This window comes from Phyllostomus hastatus, unplaced genomic scaffold, assembly GCF_019186645.2.
Source record: "Phyllostomus hastatus isolate PE091 unplaced genomic scaffold, TTU_PhHast_1.1 phas_scaffold_78, whole genome shotgun sequence".
Taxonomy (NCBI): domain Eukaryota; kingdom Metazoa; phylum Chordata; class Mammalia; order Chiroptera; family Phyllostomidae; genus Phyllostomus; species Phyllostomus hastatus.
Genome location: NW_025334041.1, coordinates 16,221,756 through 16,235,986, shown reverse-complemented (window position 1 = coordinate 16,235,986; position 14,231 = coordinate 16,221,756). Strand labels below are relative to the sequence as shown.

Genomic DNA, 14,231 nt, shown 5'->3' with positions numbered 1-14,231 from the left:
ATACAAATCCATAAAGTTATCGATGCAAAATGAAAAATGTGTCATATTCTATGGAAAAAACATAATGGGCTTTTTGGCTAACCCAATATTTGAGGAGCTAGAGGAATGGTGGCAGTGACAGTATAACTCAAACGTGTCTCTCTTCCATCAGAAATAAGAGTGAGTCTCCTGCAGGCTCTGTGGTAGTCTCTTCCTGTGTAAGCTTGAGAGAGCAGCTGACCTCACTAACCTGAGTTTGCTCAGTTTGGAGTCAAAATGAACAGTCTATTGAAATTTTGGTGCAGTCCTGAAATGTAAATTTCAAACAGCTCATAGTTACATGATGGCCGTAGTTATTTGGAATCTAGTTCAGAAACACAGAGGTTGTAGGTGGGTGCCAGGCACCTCAGATGTATCTTTCTAAAATGGTGGGAAAATTTGTGTTGGAGTGACTTTTCACGGATTTATATAACCATGCTCTGTCTTACATCACACATACACACAAAAAGAAATCATAATTTAATCATATGAAGATATAGCCAGTTGTTCTGATTTCTAGCAACAGCTATTTCATCACCCAAAACTTTGACCTTGAGGAGCTACATCCATGATTCTCAACCAGGAGACAGTTTTGCCTACCAGGGGACATTTGGCAATATCTAGAGATAGTTCTGATTATCCCAAATTGGGGGTGGAAGTGGCAGAGAAGGAATTTGCTACTGGCAACTAGTAGGTAGAGGTCAGAGATGCTGCTAAACATCCTACAATGCACAGAACAGCCCCCACAACAAAGACGGATCTGGTCCAGAAGGCTCTTGGTGCCAAGGTTGAAAAACCCTGAGATAGGATATTAAAAGTGAGCCTGGCATGATGGAATGGAAGTATTAACAGAGTGAGTTTTTGCAAGAAAAATTTCTCAGCCAAGACCTCTATTGGAAAATGTGTATAATATTATAGCAGCTTCAGTTTAATAGAAAAGAAATATATAATTTAAAAAATGAAAATTAATTTTAATGAATGAGGGTTTCTACAGAAATGGTTAGAAGATGTCTTGAAAGCATCATGTACCCCTAATTTAAGATGAACACGGCAAACTAGCCTCTCCAGGATCAATTCACCAGCCCACGGAGAGACACCTGAGGCAAGAGCACAGGCAGTGTGTGTGAAATACAACTGGCTCTCCTCTGGGCAGCTCATCACAGGGCCTATTACATATAGCGCCTGCAGTGCAGGTGCCAAATTACCCACTTCCGCAGCATTCTCTTTTCAGTTCATTGAAAGTCACTTGAGAGGCACTGTGTGCATGACAAGTGCTCCACCTGTGTGAGGACAGATTTCAGGGGGATGACATGCATTCTAACAATAATTCTCTCCTGTAGAACTTTATTCCATCTACACAAAGGCCATCTTTCCATTCTCCCTGGCAGTTTTTTTATATTTGCCATGTGCCTTAGTCCATTTGTGCTGCTGTAACAAAACAACCCAGGTTAGGTGGTTTATAAACAACTGAAAATTATTGCTCACAGCTCTGGAGGCTGGAAATCCAAGCTCAGGGTACCAGGGTGATCAGATGAGGGAGCTTTTCCAGGTTGCAGTCTTCTTGCTGTGTCCTCACCTGGCAGAAGGGTCCGGTGAGCTCTGTGGGGTCTCTTTTATAGGAACACTAATCCTGTTTGTGAAGGCTCCACCCTTAGGCCCCAAGCACCTGCCTAAGTCACCGCCTCCTAAGACTATCATGTTGGGTCTTAGGATTTCAACATATGAATTGGGGGTGGGGGGGGCGGGGTGAACAAACATGCAGACTGTACCACCCGGGTTACACCAAAGTTTGTCCCCACCTCCTCTCACTTTGATTTGATCTGCCTTTCTGCTCACTGCAGACATAAACGATCAGGAGTGTGAGAGTACATAAATCTTCTTTACCATTAGTCTTTTAAAATGAAGTGTATTATTTCCTCAGAAAATTATATCATGTTTGTACATAATTAATTTGTTCTCACTATACTGCAATTTTAGGAGGAGGCACCCAATAAAAATAATTCCTAGGAGACAAAACATTGACATAGAGGCAATATTTATATCATGGGCTTCTATAATATGGAAAATTAAACATCACCTCTAGTACAATGACTGAGTGCCCTAGAGAAACATGAATGTCCGTCACGCGAGCCTATGAAGTGCGCACGTCAGACCCCATTGTCTAACGGCACTGTGCTCATCCATCCACTCAAGGAATACTGAGTGCCTCCCACTTGCAGGCATTACAGTGGGCACTATCTGGGATATGGTTTCTGTAATTTGTTAGAAAAGTTTTACTTAAGACAATTAAATTATAATTTATAAATGTGACTTCATCAATAATGAATAAATAATAATTGTGTTTCATTCATTATGGAACACTTCAGTGTGCGAGAAGTTATGGTGAGTGCTAAGGGCCTTAAGATCTTTTATCAAATAAATCATCCTTAGTTGGGTAAGACAGGGATTAAAATGTTCCAGGCTGGATAAAAACCAGCTCCGATGGGAAACATGGGATGGTGCTGAGCGTCCTTTTTAGCCCCCCGCTGAGCCTTCCCGTATTACTAGCATCTGGGAAGCCAAAAGCCTTGTTTCCCAGAGTCCCTTGCAGCTGGAGTCATGGATGCCAATCAAATGCGCTCACACCAGACGTAAGAGTGGAAGCTACCTTCCTGCTGGAACCGGTTTTCACCGGTATGTCACCGGTTTTCTGCTGGCTCCTGTCATCAAGAAGATGTTGGCTTTTCTGTAGCAGTTTCCCCATGATGAGCTATTTGCATCACAGGAGCTGAGAGGCAGGTGTGGCAGTGGCGGCCAGCAACAGCTCCCTGACCCTGAGGTCAAAGTTTCAGTCCGCGAATGCTGTCGACTCCCTGCCGCCCCGCAGCCTCCTCCGTGCTGAGCCAGTTTGGAAGTGGGATTCCGCAAGCGGTTCCCGAGGGACCAACCAGTCAGGGGCTCATGTCTCCAGCCCGTGCCACAATTTTGTAAGTAACGAACTCCCTAAATCCTATTCTGCTTTAAATAGCCAGTTTCTACTCCCTGTACCAAAATACTGACTTTAAAATGAGAAACACAGGCAATACAAATATAAGTCTGCCGTATCGGAAGCTATGAAGGGAACAGCCATGCTCGTGCCTTAGGCACTTGTGGGATCTGTGTCCCGGGGCGGATTAAAATCAGCAGCGCCCGCTTTGCCTGGCTGACTGGTCTTCCTTGTCCGTCAGGCATCCGAGGGGAGTTGGCAGGTTTTCTGCTGGGGGTGACATGGTTAGATCCTAGGAAACACAGACTACACTTTGTTCATCTTTGTATCTTCAGTGTCTAGCAGAGTGCTTGAGGCAAGTTATTAGCCCTTAGTAAAGATGATGCTAAATTAGGACAATAGTGCTCTCGAAGCTTTTGTCGGCTTTTGGTGGCAGGCAGAGAGCCAGTGGGATTACCCAGGCATGAGGTTAAGAGTCTGGAGGAGCATGGGAAGGATTTGAAGCAAGTTTCGGCAGGCGTTCTTGACCGTGTCAATCAGGGTTCAACGGGAGAAGCAGAGCCAATAGGAGAAATATATTCAGAGTCTGTTGTGAGGAACTCGCAGACATGATCATGAGGCTGGCTAGGTGAGTCTGAAACCCCTAGGACAGGCGATGGGCTGGGACCTTTGGGTGCAGGTGGACACTGCTGTCCACAGGTGCCATGTCTTCAGAGAAGCCTCAGCTCTGTCTTAAGGCGTTTCAGCTGGTTGCATCATGCCTACTCAGATTTTCTAGGACATCTCCCTTGAAATCAACTGATTATGGACTTTAATCACAGCCACAAACCCCTTCACGGCAACACCTGGATTCGTGTTGGATTGAATAGCTGGGGGCTGAAGCCTAGCCAAGCTGACACGTCAAAAAGACCATCACAGTGACCAACGGGAAAGAGGAAACAGTAGAAGAGGGGGCGTAGGGAGTCCGGTGTGGCAGGTCTGGCATGCGTATTTAAATACAAAAGCTCACTCAATTAGCAGCCTGCTCATTTCCGTGAGATTGGCAGAGCTGGTTTCACTAACAGGCAAAATAAACTGCTCCCTTAAAGTTAAGGTTACCCTAATTTATTACCCAAACAATACAGGGAATGAATGGGGCTCCTGGTAACTGTGTCAGGAGCACCAGCAGAAACCGAGAGTCCCAAGCAAACCACAGCATGCGGTTCCCGTACTCAGGCAGAGATGCTTTGGGTCCTTCCTTTAACTTATCTGTTGCAGTTTCTTCAGTACCTGCATCTGTAGACAGTACATCCTGTCCACTTTTAGGTCACAGTGGGAAACAATGCCACCAACACAGAGCTTTGTTAAAGTTTACATGGCGCGATTTTATTAATACTGGATGGTACTTTAAAAAGGCAAGGATCATTTTTCCTTGAATGAACCAATTTGCAAGTGAAAGGATGAATTCTTCATAAACATTAAATGGATAAAAATTGTGAACGATTAATAGCCACTCATACTATCCACATCACGTGTGTGGCGAAGTTACAGGAGTGAGTGGCAGTGGGTATAACTATTAGGAGTTGGACTTTGGAGTAACACGGCTTTGGTTCACACCCCAACTCCTTTGTTATTAACTATGTGAACTCAGACACATGTCTTGGTCTTTCCAAGCCTCAGTTTTCCCACCTGTGAGATTAGAGAAAAAAAAATAAAGCCCATATCACAGGAGCATTTGAGGATTCAATGAGATAGGGCCTGTTGAAATTGCTTGGCACAGTGCCTGGCACCCAATAAATTTTCCATAACCAGGAGTTATTATTATATATAGCCATGCAATCTTTGGACCAAAATACCAAATAAGATTTTTTTTCAGGCAACACAATCAAATGCAACCCTTATCCTTACTTTTATGGCTGTTACTATTTGGTAGTTACTTTTTTTTAATAGCGTGTTCATTCAAATTATATTCTCCCACCACCAGCACCATAATGTATCTGGAAATATCCTGCCACGTGACAGACCTCTCCTGGAGTAGTGTTATGCATCATCCACATCTTAAAAACCTTTTTCATGAATGTGACTACTCTCCGTGGAGTGTAGTTATTGAATACAGCCACATGTTGGTGACTTCTGCTGAGAGGAAAGCCAGCAGGGCCACAGGACTGTCCAACCTTACTAGGAACAATGGGGACTAAAACAGCCTTCCCGCTATGCCTTGTAGTGTATGAGACCATCTCCAGATAATTCTTCAGTTCTCAAGTGACATGAAAATCAATTAATTTTAATGGGGGATAACAGATTATGGTATTTAATAGTTCATCTAATTTCATGAGGCAAAGTGAATCAGACAATGCAATGTAAATCTAATAAGAGTTGTGAGAGCTCATTTGACTGTCAAATGTGAACATGAATGAGCTCATCAGGAACTGGATAAAAACTAAAGCACTCTATACAAACTGTATTTTGTTTATATACAGAATTAAGTTAGAAGCTTTGCGGAACATTAAACATATGTATCCTATTCCCCTTTAACTTGCTCTTAAAACTTAGTCATTAAGCATTTACCGTCAGAATGATGGTGTATGTCTGTCTATTAAATAAAACAGCATGGCCCTGACCGGTGTGGCTCAGTTGACTGGGCGTTGTTCCACAAAGTGGAAGTCCACCCATTCAATTCCTGGTCAGGACACGTGCCTGAGTTGTGGTTCGGTCCCCAGTCAGTGCGTGTCTGGGAGGCGGCTGATTGACGTTTCTCTCTCCCATCAGTGTTTCTCTCCCTCTCTTTCTCCCTCCCTCGCCCTCTCTCTAAAAATAAATGAATGAATAGAATTTATAAAGAAAATAGCACAGAATAATACACACATTTCCCCTCTCCTTTTATCTTTTCTTTCTAAATATATAGACGTAGAATGACTTAGAAATGTCTGTGTTAAAATGTTCTTTGTGAACAATCAAAACTATCAAGGGCCAGGCTGTCAGGTTCTGTTCATCATGTGGTATTAAAAATTGCCTATTTTCTCTAATAAATAATTTTTACCATTCATAAATAAGCCCATTTAAACTCAGAAAATAGCCACTTCATCAGATTTAGCATAGCTGAGACTTGGGCTCATCACTGTCCCCTCCCCCCAAATAATTCACTGTACCGGCCTGTTTCTGCTCCCCAATATGACAGAACATACAAAGGCAGCTTCGCTGGAAAGTTTCTCTTTAAAATGCTATGAAATGGTTTCTTTGAAATAATTGCAGCTCTATAGTAAAGGAATCACGAGGTTACAGTTGCCTGGTTTCTATTGATTCTCCTAGTTAATAAAGAGTTAAACAGTGAAGTGTGGTCTTTTATTTTTATTTTTTTTTTAAAAAAGGCATTTTGAAGGTGCCGGAGAGGGAAGGCCTGGTCCTAAGTGGTCATGTGGCTACCGCCATTCATCTTGGTAGTGACTATCTGTCAAAAGTGGCAAGAGTCCCTGTTAACAGCCCTGACCTGAGCAGTAATGAAGGGAGAGTGCACAGCAAAGTGTCCATTATCAGCAGGTCGGGAGCAGTAAATTGGAGCAGTTTGCTTCAATCTGGCTGCACGCTGAAATGTAAGATAGGTGGGGATCAGCAAGAGGCAATTTCATCCTATGATCATTTTTGTCAGATCGCATCCGTGGCAACTGAGTTCGATGCATGATTTCAATTAACCAACTCTGGCCGTAATGCTCCCACTGTCGGGGAAGCTCTTGTCCAGGCCTGGCTCCTCATTATTTCTTATTTAAACCCACCGGAGCACACACAGGTGAGGGAAAATGCGGTGCTGGGAAGAAGGAAGTGACCCCTGTGGATGACAGCGGCTGCCTGCAAACCTCACATCTGTGCATCGTCAGGGAGTCCTCGGGGGCTCTTGCTTATCTGCAAATTTCCTAACTCATAAGACCATCTTAATAACCTTCAACTTGAACTTCATGTTGTTTACTCTTTGATACAGGAATTAGCCTTTTGGGCACCAGTTTTAGGGAGGGTCAGGTCACAAAATTCTGTACTTGTGTTAAGCAACGTGAAGTTGACAAAAGCACACGAAAATGAGTGTGAAGTTGAAGACTGAAATTTTAACTCTTAGATCCCTGAGAACTATTTACTTGGTTCAATGAGTCTCTAACATATGCATATGTACATTTGCAAGGCCATCTCTGCTCTCCAAGAGCTTACAATTCAGGAGGACAAGTAAGACTGCACATGTAGCTATAATAAAAGTAGGAAGTCCCATACGAGGGAAAGAAAGTCCTATAGAAATTCAGAGAAAGATCACTTGTGACTGGAGAAATCAGGAGAAACAGAAAGAGATAAACATTTCAACTGGATCTTGGTGAATGTGCAGGACATTTCCGGGTGATATTGGTGAGCAGCTTTTACTAGTTTTCTATAGCTGCCCAACAAATTACCATAAACTTAGCTGCTTACATCACCACTTTATTTAGCTCCTTGTTTCCCTGGGTCAGGAACTGGGTTAGCTGAGTCCTTTGCTCAGGATCTCCCCAGACTGAAATCACGGTGTTAGCAAGGGCTGCGGTCACATGTGAAAGTTGGGTTCCTCATTTAAGCGCCTACAGGCTGTTGGCAGAATTCAGTTCCTTGCAGCTGCAGGACTAAGTCCCCACTCTCTTACTGGCTGCCAACTGTGGTCACTCTCAGCTCCTAGAAGCCACTTGCTCTTCCCCGCTGAGTGGCTTCCTCCACAATATGAGCTTGCTCCTTCAAGACCAGCAGGATTAAGCTTTCTGATCTTATGAAGAGCTCAATCCCTCAGCTAAGGGTGGCGGTGGGGAGTTAGGACATGGGGGGATTGAGCAAAAAGGACTCATGGACATGGACAACAGTGTGGCGATTGCAGGGAGCGGGGGCCTAGAGGGGCTAAATAGTACTGGGGTGGGGGGAAGAAGGGCCCATTCCTTCTTAAGCACTTAGCAAAATAGGTCAGCTTCACCCTTTTGATTAAAGCCAATGGATGATTGACCTAACCCCAGGACTGACATTTCATTATATTCCCAGGTTCACACTCCAAAGAAGGAGACTACACAAGGTGTATACAAGAGCGTATCATGGAGTGAGAACCCTGAGGACCGCCAGGCATTGCACTGTGGGGAGAACAGCTTTTGAGAAAAGGGGATGGGCAGAGAGCACTAGGGGTGTTTGTGAACTGGTGTCGGAGTTATCTCAACCAAATGAAAAACTGGAGGTGACTGAGGAATATTGGCCTGGAAGGGGATTTTAGGTTAGATCTATGTAGAATCTTAAGTTTCAGAGTACAAACTCACCAAGGGTTTGAAACGCCAGCATAATTACCATCATGATTTTTAGGAAGATGCGTCTGGTGTGCAGGCCCGGTTGAGGGAAAAGGGGCTGTTTAGTCTCTGAGGACAGGCCTTGCTGCTGTTCACTGCCATAGCCCCAATGGAACTCAGTAGGCATTTATTGCATGTTTGCGGAGAGAGCGAATGAAGGTGGGCAGAACATCCAGGGAACAATCGCTGTGGCCTGGGTGAGCGATATGAAGGGAGGAGACAGGAAGTGATGCGAACGGGAAAATGGGAGACGTGCTGAAAAGGTGCAGCAGAGCTGCCAGCAAAGGGCCTGGCGAGCATGTGGAATAGGAAGAAAACAGAAATCAAACTGATGTCAAGATTTATAGCATAGGTTCCTGGGAAACTAGAAAATAATGAAAAGGAGTAATTCTTTATTCAGCCTTATGCAGAGAAAATCACCAATTGTTTGGCTAATGTTTCACTTTTGAGGCATATTTTTGGTGTTGCATGGACAGACCCAAATTATATTTGTTAATGGTATGTATTTTCCCACTGGCCTTTATTTTTAAGTTTTATTGAGCTATAATTGACACGCAGCACTGTGTTAGTTAAGATGTACAACATAATGAACTTGACTTTCATATACTGTGAAATGATTACCACAATAAATTTAGTTAACCCGTATCATCTCAAAAAGATACAAAAAAAGAGAAAAAGTTGTTTTCCTTGTGATGAGAATTCTTAGGGTTTACTCTTTTACCTTTCGAATATACCACACAGCAGTGTTTACTATAGTCACTATGTTGTACCTTCAGTTCCCAGCACTTATTTGTCTTATAATTAGAAGTTTGTACCTTTGACCACCTTCATCCAGTTTCCCCATTCCAGACCCCTGTCTCTGGTAACCACATCTCTGATTTCCTTTTCTATGAATTTGGGGTTTTTGTTAGTTTTAGAGCCACATATCGGTGAGATCACACAGTATTTGTCTTCTCTGTCTGACTTATTTCACTTATTATAATGCCCTCCAGGTCTACCCATGTTGTTGCAATGGCAGAATTTTCTTGGGTTTTTTTTTATGCCTGAAAAATTTTCCATTCTTTCTATTTATCTCTCTATCTATCTATCTATATCTATCTATCTATCTATCTATCTATCTATCTATCTATCTATGTCTAGTGAGTGCTCAGGTTGTTTTCATGTCTTGGCTATTGTAAATAATGCTGCAGTGAATGTGGGGGTGCAGATATCTCTTTGATAGAGCATTTCTGTTTTTATTTCTTTGGATATATTACTAGAAGTGGATTTGCTAGATCACATGGTAGTTATATTTTTAATTTTTAGAGAGAACATCACACTGTTTTCCATAGTAGCTGTACCAATCCACAATCCCACCAACAGTGCATAAGAATTCCCTTTTTTCCATATCCTCGCCAACATTTTTTATCTTGTATTTTGATGATGGCCGTTCTAACAAGCATGAGATAATATTGTGGTTTTATCATGGTTTTGGTTTTGATTCCCTAATGATTAGTGAGGTTGATCACCTTTTCATGTACCTGATTATTCATATATCTTCTCTGGAAAAGTGTCTGTTCAGGTCCTTTGCCCATTTTTAAATAATATTATTTGGTTTCTTGCTATTGAGTTATATCAGTTCTTTATACATTTTAGATATTAACCCCTTATCAGACATGTGGTTTATATTTTTCCCATTCCATAGGTCATCTTTTCACTTCATTGATCACTGCTTTGGCTGTGCAGAAGCTTTTTAGTTTGAGGTAGTCCCACTTGTTTGTAATTTTGTGGTTTGGCTCTAGGTGTCATTTCCAAAAAGTCATTACCAAGAAGTTTTTTTTCTGTGTTTTCTACTAGTTTTATGGTGTCCAGTTTTATCTTTAAGTCTTTAATTGATTTTGAGTTCATATTTATCAGTGGCTTACAGTAGGGGTCTACATTTGTTCTTTTACACGTGAATATCCAATTATCCCAGCACTAATTTATTGAAGAGACTGTCTTTTTCTATTGGATACTCTTGGACTTTTGTCAAATATTTTAAGTTTCTGATTTATAATATATATTGTATGCACAGATATAGATATGAAGAGATAGATAAATGTTGCTTATCAGTGGTACTTATATACATATAACTCATGCAATATATGTAAGTAATTTGGAAAAATTTATAAATGATAATTATTGAAGAAATATAAGCTATATAGCTCCCATCAGAAAAGATTAAAGTACAGGAGCCATTTATTCATAACTTTAGAGTAGAAGGTTATCCAACTTTTTAACCAGTGATCACTCTCAACACGCTTGGTGCATCATCGTTCTGTCTTTGCTTGGATGATTCCAGAGACCGAGAGTTCACTCAATTTTTGGATAGCCCATTTAATTTTCAGACAGCTTTAACTGCAGATAAGTCTTTCACCATATATCAAAATATGGCCTCTCATGACTTATCTCCACGGCTCACAGCCTGGTCTCTAGAGCAATGCCCGACAGACCTAATGTTCCTCCAACGACAGCACTTCAGACCAAGGAAAGTGCCACTCTTTGTAAGGAATGCATTTCTGAGGACATTACATATTTAAAAGTCATGAAAACAGACTAATTCTAATAAAGGATGGTGCTTATTCTTGTTTACTGGTTAAAAGTGGTGCTTCTGTGTGGCAGTAAGGGAAGTACAGTTCACTAGCCCTCTAGCTCTGAACTTATGCAATTCTTGATTAGTTTTATTTAGGAAGAATTGCCTTTGGAGAATAAGGAGAGCTATTTCAAATGTCTCTTAAAGGTTCTGAAAGAAACTTTCATGCCTCCAAGGCTTCTCTTCCCCAACCCCCTCAGTATATGGGAAGAGTTAGAAGTATCAGTAGTCTATCAAAGCAGTCTGTGACACCATTCATTCCTGCAGGTCCACAACAGCAGGAGAATTAATTGAGGGATTCAAGGATTTGCACATCCAGAGGCTGAAGGGTAGACCAGATGACTCCTGAGGTCCTTCAGTTTTGATGGCATGCTGGCTTTTCTCCTCAACCCCAGGTTTCTTCATTGTAAAAACATTACCATTAAGACATTTTTATTAAAGAACTAATTAAATCTAATTTAATTATTTGTCATAGTAGATATAGGAACTATCTGACAAAATATAAATTTAAAATATACAGTGGCAAGTATGACTATCATTGCACATTTCAATATATTTATGTGTGTATATGATGTAGAATAATAAATATCCCAAAGCTATTTAGTTGCTGTGTTTAAGACTTCAGCTTCACACGGTGGCCAACTTCTATCACTGTTGAACAATGTAACTTTTATCTGCATATTTTTGTGTGCTCTTTATGTACTAGTCTAATATTCTTTCCCTTGGAGCACTTAAGCCAAGAGAGAAATATCAGAAACAAAAAGAAAAAACATGTTTCATAATACTTCACATAACGTTTTCTACTGGTTTCTTCTAGGAAATGTGTGTTCAGATATAATTTTTAAGATCAACTAACTTAACAACTCCATGCAAAAACATAGTAGTTCAGCACACCGCCCATTTTCAAGAGCTCCTTAACCTGATCAGCAGAAGGACAGCTGCTGACTGACTCATTGTGGCCTCAGAGAAAGTGTGGTTTTGGGCAGAAAAAAACCGGTTGCTAGGAGACCACCTTATGCCCAGGAGCCTGCCCATCAACTGAACTTGCAGAGGGAACTTGGAGAGGTGCCTTTGCTCCTGACCCAGTGATCCTTCCAAGGGAGGCACGGAGAGGAAAATGCTGAGAAACACCTGCACCAGATCCCCATCCCAGAGACAGGTGTGGGTGAGTGCATCCACTTCTGTCCCTCAGCAGCTCCTGGGCTCGTGGGACTAACCTCAAAGACCAGCTGGTTTGTAAATATTTGAATCACATTACAGGACTACTAGACAGACTTGCAGAGTTGCTTGGCCTGAAGAAGGAGGTTCCTGCTTTGTGCCTTGGGCTAGATCACAGTGGCAAAACAATAATCAACAAACCTAAACCTTCAAATGCTTAAGCTCAAGATATAGTTCCCACAATAGGAGTCAGACATTCAAATTACCCTGTTTGTCTTTTCCAGTGTTTGAGGTGTCAGGCCAAGGAAGATACAGAAATCTCTGGGAACACTATTATACAGAGGACAAGGCATTATTTTTGTCATTGACAGCATTGATAGATTAAGAATGGTTGTGGCCAAAGAAGAACTGGGTATTCTTCAGAATCATCCAGATGTTTAGTACCAGTCTTCTTTGCAAACAAAATGGACCTTACAGATGAAGTTACATCTGTGCAAGTGTCTCAATTGCTGTGTTTAGAGAACTTCAAAGTTAAACCATGGTCTATTTGTGCTTCTGATACTATAAAAGGAGAAGGGTCACAAGAAGGTGTAGGCTGGCTTCAAGGTCAGAGCCAGGCTGTGCAGACATGAAAAGACAGTATTTGGAAACCTCAACAATTGTCAATTCAGGGAACATTATCTTAAGGCAAACTGAATACATTAAATTATTTCAAAGATGTTCATGCATCTAAGAAAACTTTATAATTTGCTTATAAGTATGGACTCAGAATAAACTTTATAAGAATATAGGACTTTAGATATGCTAATCTGTCCATTAATTATTTGAAAATAAATCCTTAGAAGGGCCCCCCAGAATTATCAACCTCTTGGTAAAGGGCTACACTTGACTATAATGAGGATGTTTAAAGTCAGAGTTAAAGTCCATTTCACTCATCATGAATTATGACATCTTTAATGTATTTTATTTTTTAATTGTCTTCTAAAAATTTAGTTTATAGTGTGGCTGCAGTGTGACTGTGTTTGTGAAAAAGAACTTTAAACATTTATAAGGGACCATGGGTAACTAATGCATATTAGATGTTTACTATGTGTCACCACTAATAACACATAAAATGTTGTTAACACATAATAATGTTGTTATATGAGCTTTGGGTATATTGAATTAAAAATCATTATGCATGGAAATTATGGTAAGAGATGAACATTTGGATTAAAAATTGGAGTTTTTAAAGTGTGGAGAAACAGCTTTTAAAATAGGGTATCAAGGGCATAAACTATACCTAAACATTTGATAGATTTTACTTCATAAAATTTCTATACCCTTTCATGGTAAATAGTGAAAAGGCCAAAGACCTGGATTGTAAGTATTGTCTCAATGTGTGAGGGAGAAAACAGATGGATGCCCTGGTAGAAAAATGGACAAGGGGCTTCTGCAAAAAAGTTACAGAAGATATAACTGACTAATGACAAAGCTATAAGTTGCATCTTTTTAATAATCAAATAAATGAAAATTAAAATAGCAAGAATTCATTTTTCTTACATCAAATTGGAAAAGAACACATTCTTATACATTGATGTGAAAATGTAGAAGTATAAATTTATGTATTTTTCTCTATATATTTCAAAATATAGAGAGAAAGAATTGTGTATACTCTTTGAACCAGCAATAACCATTTAGGAATTTATCTTAAGAAAGTAATGAAAGATTTATCCAAAGGTATAGCTACAACAATATTTCTAGAAGGGTTACATAGTGTTACTCAAGTTTGGATAAACTCTAAATGTCTAATAATAGTGGAATAGCTTAAGTAAATGTAGAATACTAAAATATAGTATACTCTGCAGTCAATTAAAATGATGTTGTGGAAACATACAGGTTATTCATACAGGTAAGCACTATAATTTAGCCCTGGCTGGTCTGGCCCAGTGGATTTGAGTGCTGGCCTGCAAACCAAAGGGTCACCAGTTCGATTCCCAGTCAGAGTACATGCCTGCATTATGGGCCAGGTCCCCAGTGAGGGGTGCATGAGAGGCAACCACACATTGATGTTTCTCTCCCTCTCTTTCTCCCTCCTTTCCCTTCTCTCTAAAAATAAATAAAATTTCTTTAAAAGTTTTTAAAAATGATAAACAAGAAAAGCAAGATGTTAGGGAAAGATACATACACCTAA

The 14,231-nt window shown here is 40.7% G+C and overlaps 1 pseudogene; it reads left to right on the top strand.

Moving 5' to 3' along the window:
• The first annotated feature begins 2,856 nt into the window (after positions 1 to 2,856).
• LOC123811106 lies at positions 2,857 to 12,690 on the top strand (annotated as a pseudogene).
• Positions 12,691 to 14,231: the final 1,541 nt, after the last annotated feature.